General features: G+C 40.7%; 1 protein-coding gene across 36 annotated transcripts in view; it reads right to left on the bottom strand.

The window, feature by feature from the left end:
• The window catches only part of CELF2 (CUGBP Elav-like family member 2), a 683,959-nt gene that overhangs the window by 20,448 nt on the left and 650,971 nt on the right, over positions 1 to 12,540 (bottom strand). The window lies entirely within an intron of this gene.

The raw sequence follows: 12,540 nt of genomic DNA, 5'->3' as shown, positions 1-12,540 counted from the left end.
GGTCGGACATTCCGACCATAAAATCCATCTGATTTTTTCCGACGGATTTTGGGCCAAACTTGTATTGCATACACACGGTCGCACAAAGTAGTCAGAAAATCTGTTTGTTCGGAACGAGGTGACCTCAAACGCGTACGTCGGGAGTATAAATGGGCCAGTACCCAATAACTTTCGCCTCTTAGTTTATTCTGAGCATGCATGGCACTTTGTCCGTCGGAATTGTCTACACACGATCAGAATTTAAACGATTGGATTTTGTTGTCGGAAAATTTTAGATCCTGCTCTCAAACTTTGTGCATCAGAAAATCCGATAGAGCCCACACACAATCTGATTTTCCGACAACATAATCCGACTTTGTGTATGGGGCATTCGTTTCTCTGTAATGACAATATACTTTCTAAAAAAAAAAGGAAATTACACTTAAAGGAGAACCCCAGCTAGAAAGTAGCTTAAGGCCCCTTTCACACCTGTACGACTTATCCTACGACTTGGTACTACAAAGTCGTACGACAAGTTATTCCCCATGATTTCCAATGACTACCATTCATATTAGTACAACTTCAAGTCGCGCCGACTTCAAAGTAGTCCCCACACTACTTTGATGCGAGTTACACAGGCACTCCCTGAAATCTCAGCAAAAATTGTGTCAAATTTGCGGCTGCGGATTCGCAGCAAAATCTTGCGACTTTGTAGTCGCACAAGAGTGAAAGGGGCCTAAAATGTTATTACAGTTAAAAAAAAATATTCTTATAAAAATAAAAAAACATGTTATACTTACATGCTCTGTGCAGTGGTTTTGCACAGAGTGGCCCCCGATCCTCCTTTTCTGGGGTCCCCGGTGGCGATCTTGGCTCCTCCTCTTCTTCTTGGGACTATCATATCCAGCCGCTGGCTATGGGGAGAGCATAGTATGTATACTCCCGACCTGTGTGTCTATGGAGCCACACTCCATAGATTTACACAGTACCCCATATTGCTCGCCCCCCCATGTCCTCTTCACTGCATCTGATTGACAGCAGTAAAGAGGAAAAGAGGGGAGAATAGATGCAGCCGTGCACAGCGCTGAACTCTTCTCCCCTCTCTTCCTCTTCATACAGGGGAAAGGGGGCACAGAGAAACTGAAAGAATTTTTTATCTTAATGCAAACAATGCATTAAGGCAAAAAATGTTTTTAGGTTTAATAACACTTTAAAGCAGTGGTCATCAACCCTGTCCTCAGGACCCACTGACATGCCATGTTTTATGTATTACCTTGGGGAGATGCAGACTAGAATACTGCAATCACTGAGCAGCAAATGATATCACCTGTGATGTATTCAGTTATCTTGCAAATCTGGCCTGTTAGTGGGCCCTGAGGACAGGGTTGATGACCACTGCTTTAAAGCATAACAAAATAAAAAAACACTTTTGCAGCAGTTTTCATGTTTAATCTAAACATTTCCCCCACAGGATGTTTTTCTGCCAATAGATGTCCCCAGTTCCCTGGCCAGCATCATTTAACTTATTCTGGTCCATCCAGCCTGTGATTGGACAGCAAAACAGAGACAGCGCAGTGATGAGCTCATCTCTCGCCATCACTCTTGATTGGCTCTTTGCTTTCGCTTCCTTTTACACTCCAGCCTTGCTGTAGAGGGACTGTATACAATAGGCTGATACAAATCCAAATTCAGATACTCACACTGCTTGCATTTAAAAGATAGATTTAATTATGTATTAATGATTACAGAGGTGCTTTAATTTGTTTCCTTTAAATCTGCCTAGAGTTCAATTTTGATTCTACTGGAAGTTCTTTACAGATTCTCAGCAATTCCATACTGAGTGATGTCACCAGAGACCATTTATAGAACTGAAATTCTGGTAATTTGTTAGAAACATCAGTGAACTGTATTACACCTCCAGCGACAATCTGGAGCATAGGTACACTGTGCATAATCACTCTTTGTCATCACCTGGTTCATAAGTTATTATTTTTAAATGACTAAGTGATTTCTTACCTAGTCTTTGCCACATACAGTATGCTGCTGGATTCTCTTTAACAAACTGTGCCAAATTATTTTTTTCATATGTCAAGGAAGTGTCAAACATATTTGTACTCGTCTGTCGAATGAATATAATTCATGTGGTGTTACCCTAGACCGGATTAACACCAGTGCACTGAAGTTTTGTTGCAGTGTGATTGTATGCACGTTTCACATGTAGTTTTAGGCGTGCTCCCATTGAATTCTATTCGACCGAGCAATTTCATGAAAGTGCATCAAAGTCCTGCATGCTGCATCTTTGATGTGCTTTCAGAAAATGCACAGTCTAATAATAGTCAATGGGAGTGCACTAAAAACTGTATGTAAAACGCATATACAATCTCTCTGAGCCCAAACCACAGCACACCTATGGGAACACAGCCTAAGACCACTAAGCCATAAGTTAGAGGAAGAGATCCCGTGTGCAAGTAGTTCCTACTGCAGGTCCACACCAGTTCCTGCAGCTGCAACCACTCGCATGGAAAACGCAGGAGATGCGTACAGGTGCCATTAATCCACATGCACTGGAAATCACAGAAGCCGCTACCTGCTCTGGGAACTGCACTACATTTGCTGTTTCCGTGCCGGTGACAATTTAAGAAATGGAGCTGGGACCTTTTCCCTGCATTTTCAGGAGGCACAGCAGCCTATTCAAAATTAATGGGCTGCCATACCATATCCACGTGCAACACAGCTCACAGAGCCTCACAAGTGTCAATATGGCCTCACTCAAAGCATATGCACCCCAACCCCCCCCCCCCCCCCGTTAAACAACCCATTCAGTTTAAAATAGAAATGAAAGGCAAAATAATTGTGCATATATATATATATATATATATAAAATTAAAACTACTTTCCCCCCCCCCCTTTTTAAAAGAGATCACATACCCTCTGTTCCAAACTGCATAAGGATCTAATGCCGCGTACACACGATCCGAATGAATTTTGGTCGGAAAAAGCCTGAATGGTTTTCCCGACGGGATTTCGCTCAAGCTGTCTTGCATACATGCGGTCACACCAAATTCCGACCATCAATAACGCGGTGACGTACAACGCGTACGACGGGACTAGAAAAAGGAAGTTCAATAGCCAATAGCTTCTGTCTCATTGTTGAATCTGAGCATGCGTGAGTTTTTGTGTGTCGGAATTAAATACACACAATCGGAATTTCTGATATAAAGTTTTTCTGTTAGGAAAATTGAGAACCTGTTCTCAATCTTTTGCTGGCAGAAATTTGGCCAGCAAAATTCCGATAGAGCATACACACGGTCGCATTTTCCGTCGAAAAGTTCTCATCGGTCTTTTGTTGGCCGAAATTCTGACCATGTGTATGCGACATTAGAGAGCTAGGGATGGAGAAATACATACACACTGATTTTCCCAGTGAATGGCTGTGCAGGACAGGGGTGTGAGTTCTCAACACAGCTAGAAAAACTGACCACGCTGTGCTTTCATGCCTTGTGTTGTTTTTTTTTTACATAAAATGTATGTCCTTTTTTTCCCACAAATAGAGCTTTCTTTTGGTGGTATTTGATCACCTCTGCGGTTTAAATTCTTTACTCTATAAACAAAAAAAACGACCATCAATTAAAAAAAAAAAAAAAAAAAAAAAAATATATATATATATATATATATATATATATATATATATATATATATATATATAAAAAATAAATTAATATATATTTTCCTTCTGCTATATAAAACATAGCCAGTAAAAAAAATAAAAAAAAATAATCGAATTTCTTTAAAAATTTAAGCCAATATGTATTCTAATACATATTTTTAGAAAAATGCCAATAAGCATATATTGATTGGTTTATGCAAAAGTTATAGCATCTACAAACTATGGGATACTTTTATTTATTTTAAATTAATTACTTATTTTTTTACTAGTAATGGCGGCAATCAGCAACTTACAGCAGGACTGCAATATTGCGGCAGACACTCCACCGGCTCATGTACGTATACATTGGCAGTTTGAAGATGGATATCTCGGTAACAGCAGCAGATGCTGCCACAACTGAGGTATCAATCTGTAGAGCCAGCGGTTTTGTTTACGATAACGGTGGTCGTGGTCTCCATTATCGGCGACCGGTACACAACTACAGTGTGAAAAAAAGTATTGCAATGACTGCCATTTTATTCTCTAGGGTGTTAGAAAAAAAATATATATAATGTTTGGTAAGTAATTTTCTAGCAAAAAAACCTGTTTTAAATATGTAAACACCAAAATCTCAAAACGAGGCTAGTCCTTAACCACTTCAATACCGGGCACTTAAACACCTTCCTGCCCAGACCAATTTTGAGCTTTCAGCGCTGTCGCACTTTGAATGACAATTGCGTGGTCATGCTACACTGTACCCAAATGACATTTTTATCATTTTTTTTCCCACAAATAGAGCTTTCTTTTGGTGGTATTTGATCACCTCTGCGGTTTTTATTTTTTGCTAAACAAATAAAAAAATACCGAAAATTTTGAAAAAAAAAATGTTTTTTTTTTGTTTCAGTTTCAAAACTTTGCAAATAAGTAAGTTTTCTCCTTCACTGATGGGCACTGATGGGGTTACACTGATGGGCAATGATAAGGCGGCACTGATGGGCACTGATGAGGTGGCACCAATGAAGTGGCACTAATGAGGTGGCATTGATGGACACCGCTATGTGGCACTGATAGGCGGCACTGATGGGCGACACGGATGGGCACTGATAGGTGGCACAAATTGGCACGGATTGGCATGGATGGGCATGGATAGGTGGCACAGGTGGGCATGGGTAGGTGGCATAGGTGGGCATGGGTAGGCACTTATAGGCGGCCCAGATGGGAACTGATAGGCGGCATTGTATTATAATATATTGTACTAATGGATGCCAATCAGTGCCAATCAATAATGCATGCCAATCAGTGATGCCCATTGTGGGCACTGATTGGCATCCATTATGGGCACTGATTGGCATCCATTGTGGCACTGATTGCAATCCCTGGTGGTCTAGGGTGGCATACCTTGTCCTTGGCATCCCTGGTGGTCTAGTGGCGTCCCTGGTGGTCCAGTGTGGGCATCCTCGGGGGGGCTGTGCTGATAATCAATCAGCACAGACCCCCCCTGTCAGAGGAGCAGCCGATCGGCTCTCCTCTACTCGCGTCTGACAGACGCGAGTGAGGAAAAGCCGATCACCGGCTTTTCCTATTTACACTGTGATCAGCCGTGATTGGACACGGCTGATCACGTGGTAAAGAGTCTCCGTCGGAGACTCTTTACCGAGATCGTAGTTGCCGGGTGTCAGACTGACACCCCGCAACAACGATCGCCGCGATGCGTGCCCCCGGGGGCGCACAGCGGCTCATAATCCTGATCACGTCATATGACGTCCGGTCAGGATTATGAAACCACTTTGCCGCCGTCTATTTGCTATAGGGCGGGCGGCAAGTGGTTAAGTGGATATACATGATCCGGCACACAGCTGCCGCCCTGTAGCAATAAAACTGCTATAGGTTGGACGGCAAGCAGTTAAAGACCTACAACTCATAGAAAGAGAAATTATGGGAGGACAACAGAAATTACTAAAACAAAATAGTAATATTTTACTTAATATTTATTTTTTCTCATACAGGCTAAAGAACTAATAAGCCCTATCACTAATGAAAGAGACACCGTAGATTACAATTATGCCCCAGTTATGAAGCTGTATGAGAAACAATAAAGCACCTGGGAAAAGTAATTGCCTCACAGTTTATGGGAATTTTGACCACTGCACAATTCATTCTCATTTGCAATTAATGTGAAAAAGTATGTAAGTATAGAGGTGAGTGGTCCTGCCCATCACCTGAAGAATGAACCTCCTGGGTGAGTCACGCTTCTCAGGTGAAAGTGCAATTAACAAGCAGTGAGATATGTCAATGTGTGAATTTGGTGTATTTAAAGGGGTTCTCACCCTATATCCTATACCAAAAAGGTGTATGTATTTAGTGCTCTATTACTTGTTTGGTTACATAATTGTGTATAGGTTCTAGCCAGTACCGTGAAAGTAAAACATGTGAAAATCGATATATAAAACACAATATGAGGAAACTGCATGAGTGCGTACCAAGCTCTGCTTTGCTTTGGATACCAGCACAAGTCACTTTTAATTTTGTTATTTGCACTACAAAGACTGGACTTCATATATATATATATATATATATATATATATATATATATATATATATATATATATATATATATATATATATATATATATATATATATATATATATGTGATAGAGTAGTAAATACATACACCTTTTTGGTATAGGATATAGGGTGAGAAACCCTTTAAATACACGAATTTCACACATTGACACATGTAACTGCCTGTTACTTGGTTAATTGCACTTTCACCTGAGAAAAGTAACTCACCAAGGAGGTTCATTCTTCAGGTGACGGGCAGCTCCTCTCCACCCTATACTTACATACTTTTTCACGCTGTTGATGCCCCAACTTTGGAGCCCCCCAGGAGAGGCAGCAGCCCAGCCTACATCTAAGCGTGGAATCTACTAATTTATATATCTCAGATGCAAATACCCTACTCATTTCAACATTAAGAACTGTAATCCTATTTCTAATACTATGTATTGCACTATTGTATTTTGTCACACGTATCATAGGGCAAATGACTTTAGACTTGTCAGGTTGTGTGGAAATGTCCATTTGTCCTAGACATAGCAATAGGAGGCACTAGAACTGTATTTTGAGAGTGACCTCTTTACTGGAGACTTCAGACTGAACAGAAATAAAATGCACATGAACAGCAAACTTTGTACTATAACATCTATAAATTGTGTAACTGAGATCTTCCTGACTCTTAAAGTGGTAACTTAATACAACATAATGTACCCCCCCCCCCAAAAAAAATAATAAAAAAAAACAAAAAAAAACACTAGTAACTTTGTGATACCTTAAGGGATTTGGTTAGAAAAAAAACATATTTTTGTCACAGTGACACAAATGGCAGGGACATCAATATTATCATTCCACTAGAATAAGAAGCATGAAATACTGGATGGGAGAAATAAAGAACTAATCTACTGTGAGGCATTCAATAAAGAAAACCCATTTATTCCTATGCTGGCACAGATGTGGATTTTGTCTACTGCTGAGCAACCTACATATGTCAGTATAGTCAAAGAGGCTTCTGGGCTATGTACTAGTGAACTGTAATGACAATGCAACAGCGGCTTATCTCGGCATGTCTTTATTTGATATTTATTGTGTTTCCTGTCCCACTGACAGTCTCCAATTGGACGAAGACTGAACTTTTAAATTGCATTTCTTCAGTAGCTCCCAAGATACTAGCTAACACGTAAATAACCATATTGAAATTTGCCTACTACGAAATGCTTAGCCTCCTAGCATATTTCAATAAAACCACAGTAGGCCTTGCTTGTGTTCTATGTTTGTTTTCTTTTTATAAAGCATGGTCACAAAGGATAGCAGTGTTTATTCATGGTGATTTACCAATGTCTCTGTTAATAATGCTAGTGCAATAAAAAAGTAATGAAATATTTGTTTTTTTTATGGTTTGTCATAAAGGACAACATTGTAATGTGACCATTAATTTAATGTTATTTATCATGTACTGTATTGCATCCGTAGGAATGTGTCTGTATGTAAATTTGATGCAGGGCTGTAAAAGAAATGTCTGGACGTAATTAATGTCAGCAGTCCTGGCCATTGAAGAAAAGATTATATACAGTTCATATTTGGTTGTGAGTAGCATAAAAACAGTGGTTATATCAGTTATGTACAGGCTAAATAGGGCTCCAATGAATCATTTTGCTTGCCCTATAACCCGCTTCTATCAATATGTTCCACTTTCCCAGTAAAGCACTCAAACATAACAAGCCTTTGGGCTAGGTGGCAGCTGTGTGACGACCTCTGACAAAGACACGTTCAGACGAAAATCTCAGCGAAGAATGTAGAAATGTATTTTATTCGCTTTTTGTGAAATAGCTCAGTATTTTACCTTTGGTAAATCAGCCTCAGTGAACTGTTTGAACATTCACTTTAATAATCTAATTGTGATAAGCAAATTTCTGTTTACTTAATTCATCTGTACATGTTTGGATAACTAAAGTGTATATTGATACAATATATTGTGTGAAGATTCTCAACTCCTTTACTAAATTAGCATAAAGCAATTAATGCTCAACTTCAGCAAATTAGCAGCCCCCCTTACACCCTCTAACTATCCAAATGCACATTTTACTTATCTGAAGCCACAGTTATGTTACTTTCTAGGGTTCTTCTTTGGTTGTTTTGTCTGCATGGCACAACCTATTATTTTAGGGGGCACTTCCAGTGACCAGGGCATCTCTTATAGGCTTCAAAGGCAGGGGAACTTATAGAGGCAGTGAGGGGACCAGTGCCCAAGAAGATAACAAGCAGGGAAAAACGCCTGGTCCTCAGTGCCAGAAATGAGCTTAGCTCATGGAGCAGTGATGGCAAACCTTGACACCAGTGGCGGAACTACTGCCATAGCGACCCACGTGGACGCTATGGGGCCCGCAGCCAAGTGGGGCCCGCTGTCGAGTGAGGCTCGCTGCCGAGTGGGGCCTCAGTTCCTCATCAAAACTGCTCTGTCTCCACCCCTTCACCATGTCTGCATGATTTCCAGTATCAAATACAAAGACAAGGCTGATCCATTTCAGTAGGTGTCCAGCATGGTCACCTGAGCCACCTATGACACACTATGATGAGCACATGCGTGGGATTCCCCACTCTAGGCTGCCCCCTGTGGGTACAGATGATAAGCGGAGACTTTGTGCTGCTCCGTGTTTCTGGGTGGAGCGATTTGGTGGTGCACCGCCTATGATGGTGGCAGAAGCTGGTGGAGGGGAGCCGCTGGTCCGCGTTGTAAAGCTGAGTGGAAGATCTGCATGTGAGGGCTGTGGTGGGGGTAATGGGGAGGTGGTGATGAGGGCACAGTGGTGTCAGGGGCACAGAGGGGGATGGCTCCTAGGGACAGTGTGTATCAGGGGGACTGTAGCCTCAGAGCTCTGCAGACCTTGTGACCGTCTCAGATTCTCTATACTATGCTCACCTGTACCGATTCGTATGTTGTTGGGGGGCTGTGCCTTTGGAGGAGACCTCTCATTGCCAGTAGCATCCATTAAGTTTGCAGCTGTTGTTTCTGCAGTTTGAAAATAAAACCTGGATGCTGATTGGTTGCTCTGGTCAACAGTCATTTTCATGTTAGTGCACTTAAAGCAGAACTTTGCCCAAAACTTAAAGCTGGCTGTGCCTGCGCGGCAAGGGTTAAAGAGGTTCTCTTATATAATATAAGCTGTTGCCTGGGTACTGTGCTACATGAGTGTGATTATCTGTTATTCACTGGCATTAGTTATTTTTTTTTGTGGGGGGGGACTGTTTGCAGGGGGGCCCATACAACATTTTGCTATGGGGCCCTGTGATTTCTAGTTACACCCCTGCTTGGCACCCCAGATGTTTTGGAACAACATTTCCCATGTTGGTCAACTACACTAAAGAGTACATGAGCATCATGGGAAATATAGTGCCAAAACATCTGGGGTGCCAAGGTTCATCATCACTGTTATAGAGGAAACTGTGACTTTGATCTATTATACAGCAGAATAGCTTTTGGAGGAGGTGTTTGGAGGGAAGACTGAGGAGTAAGGTAATTAATGTACAAGGCACTATTTAAATTTCATTCTTGCCTCTGGGCTTTAAGTGTGTGGATTAATTTTATAAAGACACAGATATTCAGCAATATGTACAAACCCTACATGCATAAAACTTCAGGTGCCTAAATCATTTAAATCATTTGATAGCCCAAAAAAAAAATATATATATACTGCACCTGTTGTCCCTTTAATGTGCAAGCTGCACATTGGTGCTTTTGCTTTTTGCATTACTTCTCTGTATCTCTTATAATACCTTTTTGATCATGCCAGCAGACCACGATTAGCATGGCTGCTGAGCCAAGATACGGTGGTCTAAATGCATGTCTGCGTCATCTGCAGGTCTCCTCTCTCCTCCCCTCCCTCTTCCTGTCAACACCGTAGTCATGAGTCATAAAACGATCTCCTTTACTCCCAGTCCCGCCCCTCTCCACCCTCTCTGCCCCCCCTCCCCTACCCTCTCCTCTTGTGCAGACTTGGTAGATTGCAATGTTTACCTGAAGCTACTCCTCCCCCTTACTGGTAGTAACACTGTACTATCGAGGGAGAGAGAAGCTTGCAGAATAGTCTTGGATGGTATTTCACTAGCTAATCATTTTGTAAAATTTTATTAACTATATTTATACATACATATTTTCATAGATATTATATTATAAAGTTACTGTTTGCAGATCACTTGATTCTAGACTGTATTACTTGTCATATACAATGACATCCTGGAAATATATCATTTAAAACAATCATGTTTAATAGATCATCTAATAGATCATGCAAATATAACCACAGTGGGTTTATATTTGTATGATGTAGACACACACCGTATTTGATTCTCACAGAAATCATACAACATTCCTGAGCACATCACATGCAATGTCTGTACATGCTTCATGCTTCATGCGATTTGACATGTCGAATCGCATGCCAAATAGCATCAATGTGAACCTATGCTTATAGTCATTTACAGCAAAATGTACATCTGTTTAGGGCATTTGTTTTGTAACCTCAATCACGTTGCATTTTTGATGCAATTGTCACGCAACAGAATTGAGCAGCAAACATCATTATGCAAAGCTTATTGTCCAAAGAAGCTCCTTTTTTGAAGAGAAGCTTTGCATACTGTTCCTTCCTGTCCATGTGTCATACTGATCCTTCCTTTTTTACATGTTTCATACTGATCCTTCCTGTCTTTCATACGTCATACTGATCCTTTCTGGAGGGCTTTCACACTGGAGCAGTGTGCTTGCAAATTGGTCAAAAAAGTCCTGCACGCCAAATCTTTGCAGCGCTGTAGGAGCGGTGTATACACCGCTCCTAAAGCGCCCCTGCCCATTGAAAACAAAGCATCACACCTTGATCAGATGCAGCCCTTGATCAGATGCATGCCCTTGATCAGATGTATGCCTTGATCCGATGCAACAGGGCTGCATCTGATCAAGGCGTGGCACTTTATAGGACCTCTTTTCTGGTGTTTCCAACAAGGGATCCCAAAAATACAGGGGACCTCCTGGGGGCCACATTTTAGGCTCGGATCTACATTGGCTATAGCTTATACACCCCCCACATCTTCAGTGAGGGGTGGATTCTTAACCTGTAATTTACACCGGCCTATATACTCTGTGGAGGGGTGAACTACTTCCTGGGCGTGGGTCACTAGGGACTGTGTTTTTGCTTCCAGCTGCATCTGCATCTTATTTGATGATATCCTATTGAGGAATGGCTCTATCATGAGCTTTAATTACACTTCATCTCACTCTACTCTCTACCGCTGATGACATTTTTCAAGCAAAACTGGAAAAGCGTTGGGTATTGAGGTTTTTCTCCCCTTATGAGAGCATATGTGTTTTTGTGATGTTCTATTGTCGTTTTGTATTGTATTGCACATTGCTCAGATGCTAGTCGTCTGTTTTTAGTCTGTGTAGTCTTGATTTATTGTATTAATAAAAACAACATTTTATGAGTTCCATTTCATGTGTTAATGGTCTGTCAGAGTCCCATTTAGGGGGTTTCTTTGTTCTATCTAATCCAGGGATGGGACCACCACACTGCTGTCTCTGACACAGTAGGAGCCTTAATTTTTGTCGACCCCCGTGTGAAAGTAGCCTTACTCATGATAAAGAACATGCAACCTCTGCAAAAGTTGAATTATGAGATTGCTACACATGCTTTTCTTTACTAATACAGAGGCTTGCTCTTAATGCATAAAAAGTCTAAAAAAAGTGAGCTAGCATACCTACTTTTCTGCTAACATAAACCATAACAAATTCCCATGATAGTACTTAATACTTCAATTAACAGGAAATATAGATAGCAACTCAATAAATGTTTTCTGTGTAAATGGCAGCCTTTTAAACATATCTGACCTAATAATAAACGGGCAATGAGTGCAAGAATAAGGCTTACGCTATGTGGGGGGACAAAAAATGGTAAAGAATAAAAATAAGTATGGAAATGTGGGAAGAACATGATAAGATTGAAAGAGAAAGAACTAACAAATGTATCACTTGGACAAAATAGGTTAATGGACAAAGTACTGTAAAAAGCATTGCCTGAGGGTTTCTCTTTCAGACACCAAGAGAAAAATATTGCCTCATAGCTGGAAAAAATGAAAAGAACAAAAGCCTTCATGTATAAAGTACTGGGTCTTCTGACTCACACATTTAATAGACAGGGGCATAATGAATTATCATACATAGTTACATAGTTGGTAAGGTTGAAAAAAGACACTGGTCCATCCAATTCAACCTGCATGTGTGTGTATGTTTTTGTAACTACCAATTTCACTATCCCTATACATTATGTTTGCTAACAATTTTTTTTTTCATTTATCCAAATGCCCTGTTGAC

Source organism: Lithobates pipiens, unplaced genomic scaffold (assembly GCF_037356315.1).
Source record: "Lithobates pipiens isolate NorthernLeopardFrog02 unplaced genomic scaffold, aLitPip1_a1.2 Scaffold_8, whole genome shotgun sequence".
In the NCBI taxonomy this organism is placed as follows: Eukaryota; Metazoa; Chordata; class Amphibia; order Anura; family Ranidae; genus Lithobates; species Lithobates pipiens.
The sequence above is the reverse complement of the archived record's forward strand: the minus strand, read 5'-3'. Positions and strand labels throughout refer to the sequence as shown.